The 26,274-nt window shown below is 34.8% G+C and overlaps 1 protein-coding gene across 1 annotated transcript in view; it reads right to left on the reverse strand.

The window, feature by feature from the left end:
• The window catches only part of LOC145666712 (putative G-protein coupled receptor No9), a 601,808-nt gene that overhangs the window by 300,554 nt on the left and 274,980 nt on the right, over positions 1-26,274 (reverse strand). The window contains exon 3 of the mRNA XM_081734226.1: positions 5,251-5,320. The gene's annotated coding sequence lies outside the window, so the exon portion shown is untranslated. The remainder of the gene's footprint in view (positions 1-5,250; positions 5,321-26,274) is intronic.

A 26,274-nucleotide genomic window follows, 5' to 3' on the forward strand; every position in this document is an offset into this window, starting at 1 on the left:
AGTTTAACGTCCCACGATTATGCCGGTTAGGCTAAAGGAGACGGTGATAATGAGAAATGAGTAAAATGGTAAAATGAAGAAAGTGAGAGGAAATGGGAGAACCCCGAGAAAACCCACGAGCACGATATTTGTCCACCACAAAATCCACACGGCGCGAGCTGGGATCGAACCAGGGCCCCCAAACACCGGAGGTGAACGCTCTACCACTGAGTGACTGCGCCCCCCAGCTTCCCTTATGAGTTTAAGTTGGTTATCAGATGCAGTAACTTCTCTCTCAACGCTGAATATTTCAGTTCGGCTGACAATATTGCCATCCTCAACAGTAATACTCATTTTCTTGGTATTATTATAATAGAACTATAATTTGTGAGGTTTACATGTAGTGGTCTAGGAAATGTCTTCAAACAAAGTAGTTTGACGAAATCGAAAAGAACTGCAGAGTACCATGCTAAAATATTCATAATTCCCAAGAGCAGAGAATGAATGTAAAGAATAGTTGGAAATATTTTTATCAAGCAGTGGTTTCACAATTCTTGATTAAGATCATGATGATTGTATATACTGACGGATTACCGTATTTTGACGAACTCGCACATACTGTTTCGTTCCGTTCAATAGATATATTAATTGGCATGTCTCATCTTAAGATTACTTTTTATAATGATATAACGAGTAGAAAAAACTAATTCATTAAAAGTATGCATTACTATCGTATACGTTAGAATACACACATATATGGACTGTATGGTCTATTCTTTCGCCTTGCGTAAATAAACGACGGAAAAATGCTTTTCATTTTTCAATTAATAGTTCAAAATCTTTTATGAAGACATTGCGGGTTGTTTTGCCTACTCTCTGTTTGTTTTATTCCCTAACATGAAGAAATCATACATTTACGTATTACACTTGCATCAATAGAACGTCTCAAACAAACTTGCATCTCTTATCAGTGGTAAGAGCTTTTTCATGTCAGTTAAAGGGGAATTTTGTATTAAAAGAAGTTGTTTGACCAACTACAATCGAACAGAATTAATCAAAACATTAAACAAAAGAGAAACACTAAATATCCTATATTTATATCACCGTCTACAATTTCTTTGTGTATATACTTATTTGGCTATTGAGTGGTGAAATATAGTTAATTGCTGTTTGTTTCAAGGATGTTCAAGAAATGTTTTTACGAAGATACTTTTGCTATGCTTTGAATATGCTTCAACGAAGAAAGGGCTTTAAGTGTGTTCTGCCAGAACAATGTTGCGAGTGGAATGACTTTTGCGAAAGTGTAAAAGAGTTCTCTGGTACTTCTAGGACAATTTTGTTTTTTAAATCAACCTACCACAGAAAAAAAAAAACAATTGAGAATGCTCGAAGAGCATTGCCAGAACAATCTTAAAAAGAATGACTTTTTTTCGAAATTTTTATACAAAACCCGCGTATTAGGGGATCTATTAAATTAGCTATATTGAGCTGTAACTTTTTATTACCGTATATACTGAAAATGCAGATATAACCAGTGGCTACCGGTTACTATTTGGTATAAAAATGTTCACGATTCTCTTAGGTATTGACCAATACCAATATCATCTCTCTATGACTTACTGTTTCCGGGATGTGACTTTTTAAATCTCGCGAAATCGGAAAGGTTTTGGCCAATATCTCTGGCACGGTAAGTACGCGAAATATTCCATCACTTTTTTCAGATAGTTTTTGATGTTCTATCGAATGGAGGGCTCAAAATTGAAAAATTCACAAATAATAGACACACTCACACACACAGACATAGAATATTCAGTAACCAACTTTTTAAAATCGTTGAAAACTCTCTTAGGAGTATTTAAACAAAGTTTAATTTTCATGCACAAAGAGAACATTTACTTTAAATAACGCAGTGATTCGTTTCAGTGTGGTATTGTCTTGGAGCATGCGTAAATAACTAAATACCTATTGGTAATATGCCGGCAAAACTGATTTGCCATGAAAACGATTGTTCATGCAAACGAAAAAACGGCATTTATTCAGTTAACCTCCACCAGCTTTTCAGCATGAAAAATTAAAAATGTGCAAAAAACACAATCCAACTTGAACTAGTTGCCGGTAAAAAGCACGAATGCAACCAATTTGCTGCAGTGGAGCCCCGAAGGGGTTGATAGGGTTATTGTAGAATGTTAATTAGCCAGTATCACTCCACAGATATTTGGTATTTCCTCAGGTTAGTACAAGTATTTTAATATCATTTAGGCTAGGTTAAGTTAGGCCAACTACTTCAACAAGTTAAATACTTAATAAAGACATTTCAGTTATGGTGAATCATGTATAGGCCTACTGTATTTCTGTTACTAGTATTGCTAAATATTATGTTGTATAGATACGTGTTGTGTGCATAGTACAATATGACAGTAATAAACTAACATTGTAACGCTTTCTTTATGTTAATATTTGAGTTGGATGTTAGTTTATTACATACATAAGTTTTTACTTATTTACTTATTTATCGTCTTTTGTGACTTAACACATTTTACGTGTAAGTTTTGTTAACAGTGGCTCTTATATTCCATATCTGATCCTCATTTTTGTAGTGTGCGTCTATAATTTAAAAATTAGAACATATTAAATAAAGAGTTTGTTTTACATATACGAACATAATCAAGAATCTGGGTTTAAAAACTTGTATGACAGAATTCAAACCTACTAATAGTAAATTAGTTCACTACTTTAAGCACTACTAGCTTTTACTATACACTCAATACTATAGCAGTTTCTTACTATTTATCTAAATTATATTTAATATGTTGTTTTTGACATTGAGACAACTTCTAACATCTTTTAAAATTGCGAAAAACTGAAATATCCAAGCTAGAAGTTATTGAAATGTGGTCTTGACGCAGAATGCTGTGTATATCATGGACCGAAAGGAAAAGGAACGAAGATGTACTAAAGGAAGCTAATGAAGGACGCAAGATCATAAGGATAATAGGAAAAAGAAGAAACAGCATGCTTGACCATCTTATTCGGCACTCCGATTGGATCACCATGTTGATAGAGGGAAAGGTAGAAGGAAAACTAGGAAGAGGAATACCCCGGATCGAATATCTAGATGCAGTTACTAAGAAGAAACCTTATCAAAGTATAAAACAGCTCTCCCAAGGGAGATAAAAGTTTTAAAATTTTCATGTTGCCCACCAACCTATGGTTGAGGAGAGGAAGAAGAAGACATTTAACATCCTTATACTCTAGTACTCTCTCTTACGTACACATATATTTAACCATTTCAAGGCACCTACACAAACATCGACATCTTGGATTAGTAAGTATGCAACAACGTGATCCATTTGCTTCAATTAAAACTAACCAAACTCTAAAATATCGCTACATTCTCAAGGATGTTGTCCATAAAGAAAGCTGGGACACCATATCACTCTACACATATCAACAAGTTAACACTGTTAAAAACCTTTACTGTTGACTTTATGTTGTCTTCATTGTCAATGTTTTCTCCACTTTTCATCCATAAATTCCTTGTTTTTCTTCTTTTATGTCATCTCACCCTCGAACTTCTTTAATATTTTTTCCATGTAGAAAACTTTCTCAACAATATCTTGAAACGATTGATCTTCTAGTAATGAACTCAATAAAAATAAATTTCTTTAACTCTTGTCTTAGGTATGTCAACTAACCACGTAAGTCAGTATGTCCGCCACGTAGGCTAGAAGTTGATGTCCCACAACTTACACTTCTTCTTTGCTTATATTACTTCCTTCTTTTCCTTTTATATTTCGATTCATTTTCCTCGCGTGTAATGAATTCAAATAGCTTCAATTTATCTTCGTTTTCTAAAGCTTTCTCGTAATTATGTGGATGGGAGATTCGATTCGAGTTCGATTCCCGGGGAAGCTTATTTGGTTCGGACCCCACGTTAAACTGTAGGTCCTTGTCTCATATAGCCTCACTGCTTGACGGGACGTATAACACTCCTTCATGGAAAGGTACCACGTTCAATGTAAATTGCCATGGCTATAGCGTAGATAATCGTGTCGTCTTCTTTTTGGACTCTCCAACATGTGAGGCATGAAACACAAGAAAACAAGAACCCATCAATCAAAGAGACATTCAAGGACAAGATATCCAAGAAATTCTATTTGTCCCGAATAACACTGCCAAAATGAAAAATAACAAGTGCTTCGTCTTCTAGAACTCACTTACAAAATGCTACTCACTACTCCAACGACTGATTCTACAGCAAGATGCATTTAATAGAAATAACCACTTATGCATATGCTCACCATATATGTAAATATCAATAAGTGTAACGAAGACAACAGATACATCACAAAACACTATCCGCCTCAATAAAGTGCAGTAATAATAAAACATTTGACAAGTACAGAAAACATAATCATTATTAAAACTTAATCTTAACTGAAATCACTATGTATCATCATATCAAGTGTAGGCGCTGGAGAATACAAATGTCATCCTACTTTAATTTATTAATGTAGCATATTGACGTTACTCACAAGAAAAGGACATGAACATCTCATCCGAACATAGGAATCGAACCTAGTCCATTCGGTAAACATAACAAAGATATGTTAATGGCCAAAAAATTAGATACCATGGACAACGGAGTAAGTCCCTGAGGTCCATTAACCCTGTTAGTATAAAGAAAATCGTAGATTCACAGTGAAACAGCTATTGAATCAACACTGTTCATTGGAAAGTCATGGTTTATAGTTAATTCTCTTCAGCATAAAACAAGCTTTCCAGAAGTGCTATGTATTGGGGCCTATAATGTACTTGAACATGGAGAATTGGAAGAATGTCGGGAAAATTCCCTCCAGAAATCCCTCCCATCACCTTTGGACCCTTCTGGAGTGACTCCGGTTGAAAGGACGCAATTCAAATGTATCTCTAAAAATACTACGGGGATTAGGAAATGACTGCACCAAGTTTTAAATTGATAAACGGAATAGATCTTAGGGAAAAGCTTATATAACAATACATATTTTTTATTATCATTTGAATATTATCTGGAAGGTCCATGAAATTAGCTCAAGGAATAATCGCTAATTTTGACATATATATGTGTATAAAGTATAGCAGATTTTCCATTTCTTCAATTAGGTAATAAAAATAGATGAAACTTTCCCATTGCTTCTACTTCTGTCAACTTTGGTGTTACTGAATCGAATCGACATTTGTAATAACACAGAACTATTAGAAAATTTTCGGTAAAAGAAAAGCTACACATACCTTTCCTTCAGTCTGGAACAGAAAACGTTTCTTAAATTCTTTGTAACGTGTAGTTGGAATTCAACGAGTCCTGTAAAAAAGTAAGTAACATTGAAAATTTACATACAAACTGTAATTAAAATAATTTAAGTATCTTATTTTTAAAACGACCCTGGAAACATGTGATTCCCTTTCTTTGATATTCCTGCATATTAAATTCTGCACAGCAGAATGAAATTAAACAAATTATAAGAGCGATTATATGTAAGGAAGAAACTTGCTACATTTTTGGCAATATGATTTCTTTACTTATTCAAAATACTACTTTGAAAATTTACAATATTAGCAATATTATTTAAAAGGACGTCTTTGAAAGAGTGCTCCACTGATCGTCGCGTCAGTAACGTCCATCTGTACATATATAGCAATTTATCAAATACATGCGTTTCTAGTTGACGATCAAAAATACAAAGTTCTTTTATATTAGCTCAAAAATACTGTGTAAGTACAGGCGGTAACCGCAGCGCCGTGCTGATCATGGTGTGTTGAGGGGCAGAGTAGAATGATAATGTGCAGTAAACTGAGCAGACGATGTTTTTGTTATCACTTTATATCAGTGGAAGTTATCCATGCTGGTTTACATACAATATAATTAACAAAATAAATCCAAGACACACAACCATAACAAGTGCAAAAAAGGATCAACAAACTTACTTTATCATCGCGATCAATTTGAGAGACTGCATAAAGAAATGAAGTTTGATACTATTTCTTTATGCAGTCTCTCAAATTGATCGCGATGATAAACTACGTTTGTTGATCCTTTTTTCAACTTGTTATGGTGGTGTGTCTTGGATTTATTTTGTTTAATTTTATGTTTGACATAAAATTAGCCCACAAAGCTTTTGTTTTAAACTCAGAATGCTCTATCGAAAAAGACCTAAGTCAGATCTAGAGCTTTATTAAACGCAAAACACAGCATTTGTCATCAGAGTTTCTTACATACAATGGCTATGATATCCAACAATTCAATGAAATAGAACAGGCATTTGCACATTGTTTTCATTCAGCTTACAACAATGAACCCACCATATACAACGTTGACTCTTTGCTTGCTTATCAGACCGAATGTAATATAATTGACAACTTTCAATTAGATGAAATAAAACTCGAAGAACTAGGAAATGCTATACGAACGTTGAAACCAAAAGTAACTTAGGTTGTGAAAAGTTGCAGTGATATATTTAAATACCCACTCCGCATTATATTCAATATTTCTATTAGAACAAATACTTTCCCAGATAAATGGAAAGAAAGTTTGAGTTTCTCCATTATCAAAATCTGGAAACAAGAGAGAAATAGAAAATTTCAGGCCAATAGCTATTCTGTCACCCTTTGCCAAAATTTTTGAAAGTATATTATGTGCATACATTTTAAATAATGTAAAACCCCCTTCTTTCAACTTACCGACATGGCTTCTTACACATTAGATCTACTTCGACAAACTTATCAATTTTAACAAATTTTACAGCAAAACAATTATATAGAACCCTATAGGTGGTCAAGTAGATGTCGTTTACAGTAATTTTAGCAAGGCATTCGATATCGTTGATCATATCTTGCTATTTAAAGTAGCATTTCTGAATTTTTCAAAACAAGCAATGGAGTATCTTGTATCATACTTGCATGACCGAAAACAATGTTTCATACAAAGCATTTGTTACTGAAAAGTTCAATACTCTATCGGAAGTCCGTCAATGATCTAATCTACGTACTCTCTTGTATCTTCTTGTTATTAATGATTGCTCTTTGTATTAGAACTTCTCAAGTTCTTCAACTTCTCAAGTGTCCAATTATAAATCTGTATCTTTGGTGAGGAAAGAAAATCCAATTAACTTTACCTACACAATAAGTGGCACTTCTTTGTCTACCGCAAATACTATGAAAAATCTAGGAGTTATATTTGATATTGCTTAACCTTTGCTTAACACATTGACGCAATAACGAGTAGTGCATTTAACCTAGGATAAATTTATAGAATAGAACAGGATTTCTATAAGAAATCAACATTTATAAGGTTATATTTCTGGTATGAGTTCAAAATTAGAATACCGTTGTACTGTTTGGACACCAACTGTTACTAAATACACTGATACAATAGAAAGTATACAGTTCAAATTTTTAAAAATGCTTGCATACAAGAAAACCGGATTCTACCCAAAGTATGTCCCCTACGAAGACTTAGTAACGAATTTTAGTTTTGAAACATTAGAAAAACTGGAGATTGGTTTCTGATTTGTTGTTTTTTCGTAAATTATTAAACGGTAAAATTGATTGTCTGGAATTAGTTTCAGAAGTGTTATTACGTGTCCCAAAAGGTAAGACTAGAACATCAAACACTGGGACATTCTATTGTAGGAAAGCAAGAAGTAACATATTGCATAAGTTTAATCTGTGGAAAATGTACGCTTCATATAAGGAAATGATTAGATTTAATGTGGTAGATATATAGTGTCCGAAAACAAGTTCAAAACAATTGCCAGGCAATAAGTTCTGCATAATTAAATGACGTATATTTCTGTAAGTATAATAGTGTATGTTAGATAATTGTGTACACGATACTATAAATGGACATTAGGCCTGTTGTGTTGTCCTTATGAAATAAAAATAATAAATATTCTTATTTCATATATACTATTTGACATCTTTAAATTCTATTATGATATAGGAAATTTAAGTTTTCAGCCATCTACATGCTTTAGTATTTCGTCCTGTGTTGAACAGTTTTTTTTTATAACGTATTCAGCGCACATCGACTTAAATGTATATGTACACGACAGATTCCATTATATATATTCCATTATTATTTGGTTCAGAGTATCTTTTGATTATCTTAAAAAGCTATATATGAAAGAAGTGTCAGATAAAACCAGTATCTCTGGCAACTGTGACGTGCAGCTGTCGTCACTTGAAAACAAGGAAATTAATTCACAGCTTTGCCGCGCGTACAGATAAATCAAACGAGATATACAAAAACAACAACAACAACAACAACAACAACAACAACAACTACTACTACTACTACTACTACTACTACTAGTGCTACTACTACTACTACTATTATTACTACTACTACTATTACTACTACTACTACTACTACTACTACTACTATTACTACTACTACTACTACTACTACTACTACTACTACTACTACTACTAATAATAATAATAATAATAATAATAATAATAATAATAATAATAATAATAATGGAATTACAATAACAATTACCTAAGCAATAAATTTTATGAATATTAATACGACAGGAGTCGAACCTGGTCTCCCGCTTGGCAGCTTCGTGCAACATTACGCTACGAGTCCTTTTTGTAAAGTTGAGAAATTAAGCTACTAGTTACGGAGGACACATTTTGCTAAGCATATTTTACTTTAACGTATCTCGAATTCTAACTAATATTCCTACACGTTTTGAGTTTTTAAGAAATTATGAAATAAAAACTACCATCTCTTCTCCTTCCTAGCCTCCGAAAACAACAAAACCTCAGTGTCAATTTGAGAAACATTTTGAGACATTTTTCTTATTAATAGGTCTATTTGACTGTTTCTCAGTTGAAGAATGAAATGTTAAATAACCAGCTAATGACCGTCTAGTCTTACATGAGAGGGTTTCAACTAGATAACAGTTTTTGTACCACTTCCAGTAAGCGGCATATGTAACTGATTACCGCATTGATTTTATACCTACAAGGCTCGAGTTCGAATTTCCGTAGGTCCGTAACTTTTAACATGCTTCAATTTCAATTTCAATCCACACTCTGTGTGATAACCAAGATCTTCTCCTGTGGAGAAGAAAAGAAATACAGGATGATGGGGAATTGGAGTAGATCCATAATGGAGAGAAAGATTTACAAACATATTTCCTTTAATTATTCCAGATTTTGTATTTTTAGTTAATTTCAATCTATTTCTAAGTGACGTATAATCACTGTTTTCTTCTTTCTTTTCATATGCAATATACATTACACATGCAATGAAATATAATGTCATTGATATATGGCACTCATTGTACAACACATTCTCAACAACAAAGATAAATCTTAAGGTAGAAAAAGAATACGCATAACACTTGCAGAGCAAAATCCTGACGACTTGCGTTATTGCTCCACAGTCTTACCAACCGTCATCGGCTACTTCGTGCAAGTTAGGTTGCATCCCTTCAGGCGTTTTTAATACCAGAAAAAGTACTGTACCCGACCTAATGAAGTTGTTGCAGTCAGTGGTGGAATTACTTTAGCTGTTGAGTGTACAATGCTCAATATTTTGGAGATAAACAGCTTAGGCTGAATCCTTGAATGCAGAATAGTAAAAGGGTCATTGAAACCAGGGAGAAACCGACTATTAACTGCATCACTATGATTATTATCACAACTTTATGTGATGTGTCTTTGTTGAAACAGAAATATCTAGTATACTGACATTTGTTTTAACGATTTTACCCGTTCATAGCCCCCAGAAGGAGTGGAATAGCCATTGTTGCAGCAAGGGATCCTGAGGAAGAAATGCCATACGAAACCAACCAAGATCTAGTCCGCGGCCTAGAAATTGTTGCAAAAATTCTAAGTCCAAATTAATAACAAACTCTTGCCCCATTTTCTTATGTAATCAAGAAATACATGTCTCGATCGATTAGATATTTCTTGTATTCAATCCAACTCCCTCCCTCCTCTACCTCTCCATGTCTAAAGCAGCATGTGTGACGTAATACACCCTTTCTATTCAGACGGAAAAACAGAAACGACGTTTACAAGGTTTATAGCTCTAGTCTCTTCCATTCGTTTGATCTTAAATGCCTTTCTAGAGCCTGAAAAAAAAGTCACAAAATGTTTCCATAACTGCATGAACTTCTTTATTTCCATTCGTTCCTTTCTTCAAAGACTGCAAGCTAGGAAGAAGTGCTTTGTGAAATTTATGAAAATTGTCAATCACGGTCATAGGTTTTGTGCTTTCCAAAGTCTGTAATGCGGGCGCAAAGCTCTAAAAACTACTAACAGAAATTAATGTTATTCAATGATTAATTTCATTTCTTGTTAGTAATTTCAAGCAAATGTTTCAGGGGCATTATTTGAGTAGGACAGGAGAGTATAATTCTCCCTCCCTTGAGCTTGACAAATACAGATTTTTAACCAAATGTATAGTCATACAATAATTTAAAACAGTGAAACTCTTACCTCGGCGAAGAATCTCCACCTCCCCCCCGGGCAAATCTAAAATGACACTGCTCTTAACAACAAACCTATAGAGTCACAATAGCACATTGCTGGAGGGCTTACATTTGGTTTTAAGAGTAGAAGATTTGATCTCAAGTTATATGAGTTCATAGCGGATATTGAGAGAGATTGAAATATGGAGACAGAGAGGGATGAATTACATATGAAAGTTTAGAATCGGAGAAAAAATTATCGGACAGCATCCATATTATGACGAAAATTGTGATTTTGTGAAACAGATTAAAGAAAGGTTCCGAACTGGGAGGATCACATTAAGCAGTTGTCGAATTAAGTTGGAGAACTCTTTTTAGAGCAACAGAAGATTGTGAAGGGAGAGAAAGATCTTAAGATCTGTAGAATTAAGAATTTAAAAACTCTTGTGCTTCCGAGACGGGTTTCGAACCACGAACCTTTTAACTATAAGACCATGACTTTACATTCAGCCACGGAGAACTATACTCAGTATTTCATATAGCTTAGTTACAGTTTGCATAACGAACTTCGTCTTGTTCAGGAACACGTTTTAGGGCAATAAAAGTTTGTTACTACTATGTTAATTGAGTTGATGAAGTAATGCCAAATATTCGGACATAATTCACCTTGTGCAAAGTTCTAGTGGAAAATGAAAAAAAGAATCTACGCAAACATGTTAGAGTTTTGAAAAGTGAAAGTAAAAAAAAAACAATGGAAATGCGCATGAGTATGTCACTTGGGTGCAAACATATAAATTTAAAACGTAGCGTGCTTGCAGCGGTGCTTGTTAGGTGAACGGTTAGTGTAAAGGACTCCTACGCGGATGGTTCTAGGTTGGAATCCCGCCCGTTGTTTCTTCTTTTAGCTATGCTTATACTGTGCATTCCAGAAGTTCGATTTTGACCTTAATGTAGTTGCAGCTAGCTTGAGCCAGAATTATTTTCAAACATGTAATTTGTTATTACACGCTTTTCTTTAACTTGCGATGTTTCAACTTTGATATGAAATCTCACAACCTTACTTTAACGAATTTCTCTACGTTATATCATGATGACTTTTTGCACAACGGCGAGAATCGGACAGTAATATTCCATTGTTACTGTAATATATATATATTTTAAAACCATTTTCCATTTATACCTGGCTAAAAAGAAGTGAGGAATGCTAATCTAGAGTGCCACTTTTAATCTCTTCGAACCCAAAAACTATGAATTTCACATCAATATCTTTCGCATTCAATTACTTTTACATGTCATCCGTCCCATTAGAGGATAGGTTTCAGTTACTTACCCTCTACCACAGGTATATTGTTCAGGTATATATTACAGTAACAATGAAATATTATATTACCACCCGACTGTCGTTGTGCAAAAAGTCATCATGATATAACTTAGAGAAATGCATTAAAGTAAGGTTGTGAGATTTCATATCAAAATTGAAACATCACAAGTTAAAGAAAAGCGTGTAATAACAAATCACATATTTGAAAATAATTCCGGCATAAACTACCTGCAACTACATTACGATCAAAATTGAACTTCTGGAATGCACAATATGAGCGTAGCTAAAAGAAGAAAACAACGGGCTCGATTCGAACCTAGAACGATCCGCATAGGAGTCCTTTACACTAACCGTTCACCTAACAAGCACCGTTGTAAATACGCTACGTTTTAAAGTGATATGTTTGCACCCAAGTGGCATACTCATGCGCATTTCCATTGTTTTTTTTTAACTTTTACTTTTCAAAACTCTAACATGTTTGCGAAGATGTTTTTTTCATTTTCCACTAGAGCTTCGCACAAGGTGAATTATGTCCGAATATTTGGCATTACTTCATCAACTCAATTAACATAGTAGTAACAAACTTTTATTGCCTTAAAACGTGTTCTTGAACAAGACGAAGTTCGTTATGCAAACTGTAACTAAGCTATATGAAATAAAGAGTATAGGTCTCCGTGGCTGAATGGATACCGTAAGTACTTAAAATCATCCTTTGTTTGGTCACTCAATAACAGCATTTTACCTGACGAGGATCTACAGTTGCTAATTACCAATAGGTGGAACTATTTAATGCACTTTAAATCTCACAAGAAAAGTTTGTTTTCATGGTGGTTACATCACATTAAACCCTCCTTTCGGTCTATCTGTAAACAGCACTGCAAAGACAAATCCTCTTTTCTTAAAGAGCAATATAATTATTACCATCACTTATTATGTGACTACTATAAAGAACTTGCTCAAGGAGTAGACGTACTCCCTCGTATTAAGGAAATTAAGGCACTCCTACTCACTCTACATCGAAAGAAAAATCAAGGTTTTTTCACGAGAGGCAAAACAACGATGCTTCAGCATGAAGTTCCATCTTTACATACAGTTATCTGTGAAAGGCGCAGAGGTAAACAAAACCTTATTTCCAAGGTCTCCTTTCCTAACGGTGTAGTTCACGAGCATGATCAGGTAATCCCAGCTTTGTACGATGCATACCAGAACCTATATTCCCCCGCTCCAACCCAATCTTCCGACCCTTGCTTCGAGCGTCCGACAGGTACTTTCACCCCGGAGGCTCGTAACATATTCAATGCCCCCTTTACAGAAAGAGAAGTCAAGCAAGCTATTTTTGCGGGGAAGTTAAATAAATCTCCGGGACCCGATGGTCTTACACTAGAATTTTACCGCCAATTTCACAGCATTCTTACGCCTTTTCTCACAGAAATGTATAACGAACTCCGACTCACGCCCACGTGCATCTCTTCCTTTACCGCTGGCATAATGGTACTTGTACCTAAACATGCAGGTGCGCATGACTTTGATAATTTTAGACCGATTACCCTCCTTACTGTTGACCAGAAAATTTTATCCCGTTGCCTTGCCTCTCGTTTAGAACCGTTTCTGAATCAAGTCTTACACAATGATCAGTATGGTTTAAAACATACAAAACCTATGTTTTTAGCACTAAGTAATATACGAGAAGGTATTCATTGTTGTCAGAAAACAAGTTCTCCGCAGGTCGCTTTATTGGCGCTTGATTTCCATAAGGCATTTGACAGATTGTCACATGATTACATGTTTAAGGTACTTGAAAACTATGGTTTTGGAGACAGTTTTCTTAATTTGATTAAATTTCTTTATACTCAACGATATGTAAGATTAAAGGTTAATGGTGCACTTACATATCCTATCAATGTACGTCGAGGTATTGCACAAGGTTGCCCCCTGTCTTCCATTCTATATAGCTTGGTTCTTGTTCCCTTTCTTTTAACACTGGAACAACACATTCAAGGTATACAGATTGGTGCAACATCCTTAAAATTACAAGCATTTATAGACGATATACATTGTTTCATTACCAGTCCACAGGAACTGTCACGTGTTGAACTTCTCATATCGAACTATGAGGGCGTTTCAGGTGCTATTCTCAATAAACAAAAGTCACACCTGATGTGTATAAATCCGGCTGACCAACACGTGTATTTGTCTACGTTTCCCTTTACTGATCGCATCAAAATCTTAGGCGTAACTTGGCAACGTCGCATAGCAGATACTATAGACTACAATTTTCATACCATAACCTGTACTTTGGTTGCTCTCATACACCAAAGTAAAGTCCGGGAGGTCAGTCTTGCAGGCAGAGTATACTTTTTAAATGTTTTTATTTTTAGTCGTCTTTGGTTTCTGACTCAATTTTTTTTCCTTGCCGAAGAAATACCTAAGTATCATACGAAAACACACAGGGCAACTGCTGTGGCATAATCACTGCCTAAGGGTAAGTCACGAGACTGCGTGTTTATCAAAACGTGATGGTGGCCTTGGCCTTAAAGACATTAAATTTCAGAGCTACTCGCTGCTGATTCATCGCGTCTGCCAAACATTATGCTCCTACTCCGAATCCTTTTCCAGCAAGGCGTTATGTGTACCACTACGTCATATTGAGTTACAAGCTCCCCTGCATATACAACCTTGGATTTCCCTTGTGCCATACCTCAAGGACGTATTTCTTGATATTAGTTACTCGCTTATCGCACGGAGTCACCTTGAAGATCTTTCTGTTAGACAATTATATAATCATTATCATGGCACCACAACTTCGGTTCCCCGTATTGTAGAACATTACCCAATGACACACTGGAAGAAAATCTGGGAAAACATTCATACTCCGGTATTGTCTCCTGCCATGCAATCTCTTTGGTACAGTGTTGTTCATAATATATATCCTACTAACGGGAGACTTTATGAATTGGGTATCTGTAATATTTCTTTCTGCGGTACTTGTTATGTTCTCGATACTCTCCAACATCGGCTCAAAAACTGCTCACGAAACACAGCTATATGGTTTCATTATCAAAAAATCATTGCCCGTATCTGCAGAACAACTCCTAATATTCACTGTACGTCATTCATGCTGCTTCCGGATTATCAATTTTATCCCAGCACTAAACATAACGCAATTTTATGGATCACGTCCCAAACTATCGATATTCTTTTATGTAATGATTTTAATAATAATGTAACTTTGTATGTCAATCAATTATTGTTCCGTATGCAAACTCTAGCACTTTCAATTCGCAAACAAAAGTTTGCTAATTTTCTAGCAGCAGTTTATTGATGTGTCTATTGTACTTTATTTTGTTGGTATAATTGGATGTTCACAGTACAATTTTCTTTGTTAATCCTTTCTGATGTAATTGGCTAAATAAGAGTACAATAAAGTATTAAAAAATGGATAAAGTCATGGTTTGATAGTTAAAAGGTTCGTGGTTCGAAACCTGTCTTGGAAGCTCAAGATTTTTTAAAATTCTTAATTCCACAGATCTTATGATCTTTCTCTCCCTTCACAATCTTCTGATGCTCTAAAAAGAGTTCTCCAACTTAATTCGACAACTGCTTAATGTGATCCTCCCAGTTCGGAACCTTTCTTTAATTTGTTTCACAAAATCACAATTTTTGTCATAATATAAATGCTGTCCGATAATTTTTTCTCCAATTCTAAACTTTCACATGTAATTCATCCCTCTCTGTCTCCATATTTCAATCTCTCTCTCTCAATGTCGTCCGGTATGAGCTCATATGACGAGATCAAACTTTCGACTTTTGAAACCCAATGTAAGCTCTCTAGCAATGTGCTATAGTAACTCTATAGGCTTGTTGCTGAAAGCAGTGTCATCGTAGATTTTATTTGGGGGGGGGGATTCTAAGCCGACATAAGATTTTCACTTTTTTATTACTGTATTACTATACATTTGATCAAACAATATGTATTTATGAAGGTCAAGGGAAGGGGAATTACACCCTCCTGTCCTGCACAAATGACACCCCTAGAACATTTGCTTGCAATTACTGAAAAGAAATGAAGTTAAGCATTGAATAACACTCGTTTCTGTCAGTAGATATCTTAGAGCACTGTGCTTGCATGACAGACTTTAGGAAGCACAAAACCTACTGCCGTTATTGGCAATTTCCAAGGATTTCTTAGGGAGCATCTTACTAGCTTGCACTCTTTGAAAAAGGGAAAGAATGAAAATAAAGATGTTTATGAAGCATGACACATTGTGTGACTATTTATTTAGGCTCCTAAAAGATATTTCAGAACAAACGAATGAAAAAGACTGTTTAGAGCTATAACGTTGTAAACTTGATTCCTGTTGTTTTTTTAGACACACTGCTTTAGACAAGGATAGGTAGAGGAGGGGGATGTGTTGGATTGAATACAAGAAATAACTGATCGATCGAGACATGTATTTCCGGTTTGCATAAGAAAACGGGGCAAGAGTTTGTTATTAATTTGGACTTAAAATTTTTATAACAATTTCTAAGCAGCGGACTGTACAATATTTATAAATCAATTCACGGGAGCCGGTTGCTATGGCTTCTGGCAAGGCAATCAAGAAATGAAATTACATTTTCAAAATAACTCGTTGATTGGAGGAAAGCCGAAAAGACTTCTTATGACAGTGCTTAGCAGTCACATTTTACAAGAAATGCCTTTAAGGACCACTAATATATTGCACTATTGCACAACGGTCATGAATTTTAAGAGTAGTATTAACAAGTAGTGCACTATTTTCGTGTATGATGTAAAGGAAGCCAATCTTCACCCTTTTCTGCTCCCGAAATCAATTACTATGTTTAAAAATATTTCCTAGAGCAGTGAACGCTAAACCGTTGATCGCGAGCTACTAGTAGCTCGCTGAGACATTCTTCGGTAGATCGCGTTAACGCTCCGGTTGATTCACCTTGATTCTTTCACTGAGCTGACTCTAATGACAGGAGGCGCTGACGACAACTGCTTGTTTCTCCCGCGCAATTGCCATTGTTAGCCTTATCTCGCAGTTGATTGTATACGCGTGGGATTGTGCACGTTATGTTTTTCCGTATGTATATTAGACATTTGCTAACTTGGATAGCTTGATTTCATATTTACTAGAAATGTAAGTTTAAAGGCAATAGACAAATGTTAGATTTTTTTTAAATGTTGGTAATCCTTTTGGTTGGTAGCTTACAGTAGATTTAGAAACGATACGGTAGCTCAGAAACTGCGATAACTTTGATGAACACCGCTCTTGAGTGAATAATTTCCACACTTGTTTGAAGTTGTCTACAATGAAAAAGTTTCACAAGTACTTAGTATTTGAGGCAAGGTCAAATCTGATTTTTCCTTTATAAATTGTCTAAGTCTCTAGGCGATACAAGTTATTGTAATTGGCAAAATACAGCTTTTCCGTCGACTCTACGATATGCGTCCCTGCCATTTTAAGATCGCATTTTACCGTATACAGTCTACTCCTTGATATACTCTGGGTATAATATATGTTATTGTGTCAATATGTTGCCTTCTTCCCCAGATATCCGAAAAAATTCTTGTTCCCGTAGCTTCCCCATTGTGGTAACACTTTCAGTGGGAGGAGGCCCAAAGTGTCTCTCGGTAATTATATTACTATGTTCTTTAGTACATTTAATACCTTAACTTAAAACTCTCTAAAAGCCAAAACCATTTTAAGATATTTTGTTTTCCCAACAACTTTTGTAAAATATCAGTTAACGTAGATTTCTAGTTCCCAGGTACAGTGTATAAAATAAAACTTATTCATTGTTCACACAATATTATTTAATAAATTCCGCGCTCTTTATAATAATCACTAGTGTTTCCTCTGAGGTTAACAATACCTCGCTATTTGTCATTTTCATATAACGAACAGCAATTACTTTCGTTGCAATAGTAAACTTAACAAATTCGATTGATAAATTGAAGCAGTAGCCTAATTTGTATAAGAAGGTCGTTATTGGTTCAGGAATATACTTTTAATATATAAACACGCAACACGAGGATTAAGAATTTTGCATGTAGAAGCGCACACGTATAATACTCATACTACATTTCCTTTAATATATTCCTAAAAAGATGCACATTATACACAGTAAAATATTGTAATTATGAAAAGCCTAGCATCGCGTAAGTTTTCAGTATTCGTATATGGAGAAATTTTACGAAATGAATTCAAAACTATTTCTTGTTTTCTTTCCAAGCAACTGGAATACACATATTACCTTATTTCTAAAACTCTTAGAATAGGAGAGCAAACACAAGTTGCTCATTTTTTTTTATGTAAAGAGTTTCTTTGCTGTAAAAGATTCTCTGCAGTTGTAATCCTTTGAACTTGTATTTTAAAAAGGTTTAAATATTTAATTACCACAGTGCTGGTCTGAACTTTTGAGAATTCTGCGAATACCTTGCAAAATAAACACTTTCCCAACTACTTCGAGGAGAAATCTCTGGAATTCATGACCGCAGAGACCATGCATCGGACCATGAAGAACAAAATCTTCAAGACAGTAGATATAAAATTTAGTTCAGGTAATTCATGTATGGTTCCAAAGGTACAAATGCATAGTTTTTTTTTCGCCGAAGAATCGTGAACAAAAACAGACAAAATTATTTTAAACTACAAGTACTTTTCTTCAAACATGGGAAAGGTAAAGCTTCAAAATGCTTTTTGCAAAATAAAATATGGTACCACATGTTTGCCATGATGAAGGTGACCCTAATTTTAACTTATGAAAATGGGATGCGTATGAATCGCAGGAGGAAGGGAGATAAGATGTATAAAATGCGCAGATTGCAGTTCGAGCGCCAGCATCGTTTCGAACAGTGATCAAGTAACAGTGATATCGCAGCGGTGTTCCTTTAAGTAACACCAAACAATTGCCAGTTCCAGGCACGGACGAAATTTTTTCCAATTAGTGTCGGTCCCCAAAATAACTCTATACATAGTCATTTTAACGCAAGAATATAGAATTGGCTCTGATCATTATATTTTGAGTAATAAGCACGGAACACTTTGTCCATTTTTGATCAAAAACGGGTCAATTAAGCATCTCGCTTGATAATAATAATAATAATAATAATAATAATAATAATAATAATAATAATAATAATAATAATAATAATAATAATAATAATAATAAAGACAGAACAACGGTTGAAAAAAAGGGACTGTTCAGCCTAAAACAGAACGTCCGGCCACCTTAGCCGTAATTCTATTTCCAGTACGTATATTGTAACAATTTGGATATTATATATTATATATGATGGATGGCCCAGTTATAAATGTATCAGTCTTATGATCTGAGTGACCTTCTGTAACTCAAATGGTCCCACCAATTTGGATTCTCCATAATTTTTAACAAACACATTACTAAAGGGAATTACGCAGCGGATTCCAGAGCTCTTTCGTGACTAACTAGGAGACTTACGGAAGTGTCACTCACCGATCTGAGTGAAACTTTGCACACTTGTAGAACATCGAAAAATAATAAACACGTATTTTTATTTTTTTTTTGTTTCGGCAATGGTGACGATTTAAGGGTGGAAACGACCCTTTGAACGTTAGGGGTGGTCTCCAAGCATAGACAGAAAACAATCATTTAACATAGAAGAAAACGTACTGCCAGGGGGGAAGGTAGGGCTGCTGATTCAGAATATGACGTTAAAATTACAAAATTCAAAATGGCAGACTCAATATAGTGATTACCATCACAAAATGTCTTATTGTTTGAAATTCTCTGCAGTTATCTAACACGGGAGGGTCCCACAAGTTGTCGCTAAAATCATGAACATAAGCAAAATTTAAGGTGCTATGGACCAGAAGGATAGGAGCTAGGGGGCTTCAAAATTTAAATATCCAAAGAATTATATTATGAAATTATGTATGTTTAAAGTATATATCTTGAACACCGTTAAAGCAATCAAAACAAAAGTTGCACAATATAATGAGAACAAAATGCACTATCGAAAACCATAAACAGTGTTGTCATATGTGAAGCAGTGTTGCCAACTCAGCATACCAATATTTTATTCTAAATAGCCCCATATACAAGTGTGCAGATTTAAAATGCACTATTATCACTAAACATAACAGGGAAGTGTAGTGGTACAGTGTTGCACGCTATTGAAGCTACATGTGCTGAAAATGTAACAATGGAGAAGTCTGATATGGACTAATCTTGCTTGGACTTAGGACCCTATCGAGTGCGTGTAGGAGATGGTGATACAGCGTCTGGCCAATAGATGGGCTCCGGTAACGAAAATCCAAATTATCCACTCATTCCAACAAGAAAAGTGAAAATGGAATACCATACCCCAGACATTTTGAGCATCTGTACGAGCAGTTACAATACAAAGAGCTATTCACGTATATGCTCGGAGTATTTACACGCGCAATTAAAGTAAGTATTGTATGTTTTGAACATTGTATAACATACTCCTAATGTCTTAATAATCCCACGTGTTATTATCACAAAGAGCATATCGTGCATGAGTGCCAAGGTTGGGACATATCCGAGAATTTCCACTGAGTGTTCTTAAGTATACTTCCAAAAAGTACTGTTACTAATTATGTATAACACCTTTATTGTGCAAATATAATTATGTATAACCTTTGCTACAGCTTTCGCTATAAATCCCTACATTGTACTGCAGAAAGTTTAAAGGATAACTGTAATATCATAGAACTCATTCCAATAAGTGTCTGAAAGGCGTTTCACCAATAATATTATACACCTCACGGAATGTTGGTTTCTTTAAACGAATTCCTGAACACATATTTTGTTATAGTTTTGTAACGAACTTCAAATTATAATTAAAAAGTCATAACTGGCTTCAGGAATGATGGTAATTTTTTCATTGAAAGAAAATTTTGAAGATATACAGCATAATTACCTTAAAGGAACGCACAATAATTTATGTCAATAAAAAATAAATTAGTTACTGATAAACACGAAACTGTGTTGTTAGGATGTCCTACAGTGAATCTAACAACCTCATTTTAAGCGATGAAAGAGGCCTGTATACACCATGAGGAGAGCTGCTAACATAATGCAGCAATGTTGACAAGCGCCTTATGTAAAAGGCAGCGTGGGATTTTTTTTTGATACGGCTATGCCTTTAAGCTTTGTTGAAACAGCGTTGTCACTGAATGATCCCCGTTAATGTATTCGGAAGTGGTTGCTCTTCCTAGTGACATATGGCAACCAGGCTGAAAGTGGGGAGAGGGTGAGACAACAAAGAGGGGGATGAGAGCAAGAGCCGGTTGATAGCTTTTCGTGTCTATTGGTACTACTGTTGCTGTATCTAAAGATATTTTAAGTTGCTTGTCGAGTGAACACTAACTTCATGCTGGAACACACATGTAAAGACTGATAAATTTATTGTGGAGCTTACAAAACCTGAGTTTATATGTATAAAAAATGCGTTAACGAGATGGACGTTAACTGATCGACGATAACTTTTAAGTTGATTTTGTACTTTATGCGAAGCGTTGATGACAACACAGGTATATCTACTGAGACAGATGGTAGGTGTTCTGCAAACTTACTGATTCATATTCACTGTTAACATTCGGTACCTTACATTTCCTCATTTTTCACAGTCTTTGATTGTGAAGTAAATCATTCTCTTGCAAACATGAAAGTAAACTGTAATGAATCGTGTCTCTATACAGCTTCTCGGAAATACCCAGAACAGTTAAAGTTCAAGGCATAGTATATGTCATGCTCATTCAGATTTCTACTCGTCCGAAAAAAAAAACGCTCAGAAGATTTGCGAACCTACAAAGTAACGTCATTAACATCATATGGAGTAGTTTAAGTGGAACGGACTATTTACGTAAAACGTAAATCACCAATTCGGAATTCATTCAATCCTTCTTGGAAGTACATTTTTTTGTGTAGAAGACAGTAATAGTATTAAACGTTTGATAAGTTGAAAAACATTAAGGAACAACTCAAAGAAGTTTGACGTCAAGCGGCATTATTCAACTTATTATTATGCAAATGATTATGATAAGTTTTAAGAAGAGAAATGTCAACAAATGTAATTTCACGGGGCCAGTGGAGTGTTGGAAACTTTTCTTTTTTAGTTTAGTGTCGTGGTTATGCCATTTATGCTAAAGGAAATGGAAAGTGTATTAATGTGAAATAAATTTTTATGTTCTCCCACCGAAGTTCATTTTTGATGGGGCATCGTGCGTGAAAGACACACACGCAAGCCACTAGACCAACTGGGAGATCTCAGTATTGGGTGTTATGTTTGAACATCAAACACCTTTGGCGCACACAGGAAGTGAGGTACTAACGTTTTGTACACCTCAAATTAAATATTGAGAAGAACTGTTTACACTGATTCCTAGTCTATAAAAATAGTGTTCCCATCAACAGAAGAGAAAAGTTGGATTTGGAAAAGATCACTAGTGCATCCGGTTTAAAATATATAACGCAACATAGTAAAGTATGAGGAGCAGTACTGTGGTTATGTGAGATCGGTAAGTCACGTACTGAATGAGATATTCGGTATCTTGTTAAAGCTGAGAAGTGGCTTGTAAAAGATGGCAACGCTGCATACGCCAACGGTGTTTGTATTTAACACATGTTTCACATTATTTCTTGAAAAGTTTCCAACACTAATCTGCGTTTATCATATCTTTTATCTTTATTTTCATTATTACTTCCAATGATGATATCCAATTTAGGTCATTCGATTTACAAAAACATACCTTTCTCTTCGGTTGGCAACACTGTTCACCCAATGATGTTCGTCAATACACAGGCAGGTGTCATGCTTCGGGCAAAGTTTCGTTTCTCTGTCTCTTTTTGTTTCTCCGTTGTCACTGCTGGACATTCTAAATTATATTATAATGTAGAAACGTCATTTCAAGACTTAGTCGTCAGGTCGGCACGGGTTGACGTTCTCGTAAGGAGCTGCTATTTCACTAATGCGTGTTTACGTCACACAGAATACATTTCGTGGGTGTGAGTATCGTAACACGAAATTACCTTATGTAAGGGCCACCTCAATATGTATATATATATATATATTAACAACCTTCCACCGTCGTGCCTATATAGCATGGGGATGAAATGTAAAATGACGGTCGAAGATCGCTGCTACTCACCATCTAGAATGAGTAGGTACAGGATGACGGAAAGAAACCACATTAAATGACTTTAAACTAAAACTTTGTATTTTCATTAAGCTTGTGTACTATTGTGATTGATCGTCGACTGAATATAATCGCAAGATCACATATCTTTAAACAGCTAGGAAGTTAACCACGATGAACTCAAACATAGCTGAGATACACGTACCTTTATACAGCTGATGACTGGAACTGCTATCGATGTTCTGGACGATCTCTGTATTGCTGCCACTAGTCTAGAATGGTTGACTATTGTGTACCATTATCTACTATAATGGTCTGCTGAACTATTAGATCTCCTGATCTAATACTGAACGTAGAATCACAGAGAAGCGACTACTGTGACATGAGCAACTATGTGACTACTAGACGTACGATGATCTCTTAGACTCAACTCTGAGACAAATGCTCGAAGACTGCTCCCTAGAGACTGATCCTCGAATCCTCTTCATCTCTAAAAACTATAAGGTTTTATACGAAGATTCCAGACATCTTGGAATTCATTCTCGTCGACTTTCTGTATATCTCAGCTATTGGTAAAACGTTGGTTTCACCCGAATTACATCGTGATCAAATTCTCAGACTTACAAATTTCTGCGAACTCAACGATTATATCACAGTCAAAGTGTGTCAATGTTACAATGTGACAATCTGATGACAATTCAAAACATTACAAATACAAATTACAATATCTTACGAATTGACGACCAAGCGTCTAGCCGTAGAACATTCATTACATACACATAACATTGATGTCAACACATAAACACACACACGTGTTTACGTTACGTGATAACACTTAGTTTCTTAACATTCAATCTTATTAAATATACTTTCCTTTACCAAAATAAAATCTTTTTGAATAAAATCAATGACATGCCTCAACATGCCCCTCCTTTAAAATAAGAGAACTCCGTTCTCGACTCAATTTCTTCCTTGAAATTGACCGAAAACTAATTACATATGTTACATAAAATAATCATATATATTCAACCATCACTCTGTATATATCTTTATATTCATTTTTCACATTCGAAAGAAATCATCAAAACATTATTTATTTACAATCATTGTTTTCGTTTAAAAAAAAAATACTTTTCAAGAGTCCTCATCAGAGTATGAGCTCCTGCCATCTATTGAGTTACATATATAACTACTTGAAGTTGTGTTGCATTTCCTGTGCTCGGAATTGCTCATATATATACTTTTCCGTTCTCGTTCTTGAAAACTTTCCACTGAAGTTAGTCGCAAAGTTCAACTCAGTGTTTATTGACTCTGCATAGTTTCCACTAATACCAGTGACCATATCACTGATGCTTTCCATAAAAATAATGCACTTCATTATACACTAGATTTGTTGTTGTAAACCACTAATACACTAATGAACAACGTCTCCTATCGCTGCATGATTTTGAAACACAAAAACAAAATTTAAAAATATTATTCACTTCACTTATGGTAAGTTTGCTATCTATAGAGTTAGCAACTCTTGATACACTTCCTTCCGCAAAATGTTAAGTCAGCAAACGTTTTTGACACTGAACTTGGACAAACTTCCACGTCTTATCCTGTTTGCCGCGTTGCTTCGATGTATAAAGTTAACTTTGAATACGTGCTCCGCATTGTTCGTGAAAATTTCGGCAAAATGTTCACAGGACCAAAATGTCGCAAGGACGCATGTATAGTTTTTCGTGTTTCAAGTTTGTGACTAAATGTTGATCCGTTTTTTCTGCTTCAAAACCGGATAATTTGTGATTTGTGTTACATCCCTCTTTGGTTTTGGTGCAGTGCATACCAACAATGTTTAAGTTACCTTGTGGTTCCTTTTCCTGCTCAAGATAGTGATCTGCTTTGTGTTTTGTGCAAATAGTGTGCTTTTAGTGTGGTTTTTATTAATTTCTGCATAGATTGGAAATAATCCGCAGTTTTCTACGTTACTAATATCGTCATATACTTTTTTATCCTCTACTCTTCCTTCCTGTTTTTTCTTTCTCCTAAATCTACGTAATTTAATAATTAAATAAATGATAATTATAGACGTTGCTAGTACTAAAGTTATTAACGATGTTAAAGCAATAGCCATTACGGTAAACTTCTTTTCCATAATACCTGTAAATATATAACTAAGTGTGAAATCGTGTTTTTATTTTCTTAAACACTTATATAACTATACCGCGGTCTATGACTCTCTTCTGAACAATATATTCATAATTTCAGCATAGGCCTAATGTTAATGTTCATTAATCGTTCATTATTTTCTTTAAAATGCATAATCGATGCATATTCTAAATAATGAATAGTGTTCTAATCACTATGTAACCTATTCGGATACAAAACTGCTATCCTTGTTACATTTTCATTCGTTTGACGCTGTTATTGTCTTTTTTTTTTTTAAAGTCGTAAAATCCTACATTTTCGTGCATATTTCAGCTCTTAAATACACTTTATTACTAGTTTTAACGTTGTTTGTAGGTACAGTTATCTTTATTGATGTTTAATCTATCTTATTTTTACATTCCAACACTCTCTGTCCTTAGAATTCATTCATAAAGCATCAAAATCATTGTGAATACAAGTAGCTAGTCTCCCGTGGGTGGGACTTGTTGCTATGCTGGCGGCCATCTTCTCGTAAACCACGCCCCTTAGCAACCGCTCTCTGCTGCATGAGCGCACAGAGCCTCGCCAGGATGCAATCGTCTCGTAAGTAGTAAACAGAAAACTACTCAACGGAGTACAGTACTCTCATGAATATCAAAGATACTCATAACCTAAATACAATAACTTATTATAATACAAATAATCTATATACCAATTGATCATTTGATAATAATAATGAATCAATAATTCCTCTCTCATTTTAAAAAAAACGTGAATTTAGAAAATGAATTTTGATAAAATAATGTGTTCTCATACAACTTAACGTTGATTATTGATATGATGCATTATGATTGTATTCTATTTGCGACTATTTCTCGTGTCTTATCTATGATTTTCCTACTTTTCTATTAAAACTATTTACTTCTTTTCAACAACTTTTTCGTACTTTTCCGTACTTTTAACGACTTATTATTGTAGATTTGTAAGCTTACTTGAACTAGTTTATAACACTAGTATCTACTTTATCTATAATTTGTCTATTTATCTAGCTTTACTAATAGACAACTTTTCTATTTTTCTTCTTTTCGCTTTTGTTTTCTATAGCTTAAAGCTACTGATTTCACTAATATTCTGATGTTATTTAACTTAGCTATTATCTATTTACATGCTTTTATCTATGCTTGTCTATGATGATCTATTATCTATGCTTATTTTCTATTGCTTC

The sequence above is a fragment of the Thermobia domestica genome, chromosome 12 (assembly GCF_964235325.1).
Source record: "Thermobia domestica chromosome 12, izTheDome1.hap1.1, whole genome shotgun sequence".
In the NCBI taxonomy this organism is placed as follows: Eukaryota; Metazoa; Arthropoda; class Insecta; order Zygentoma; family Lepismatidae; genus Thermobia; species Thermobia domestica.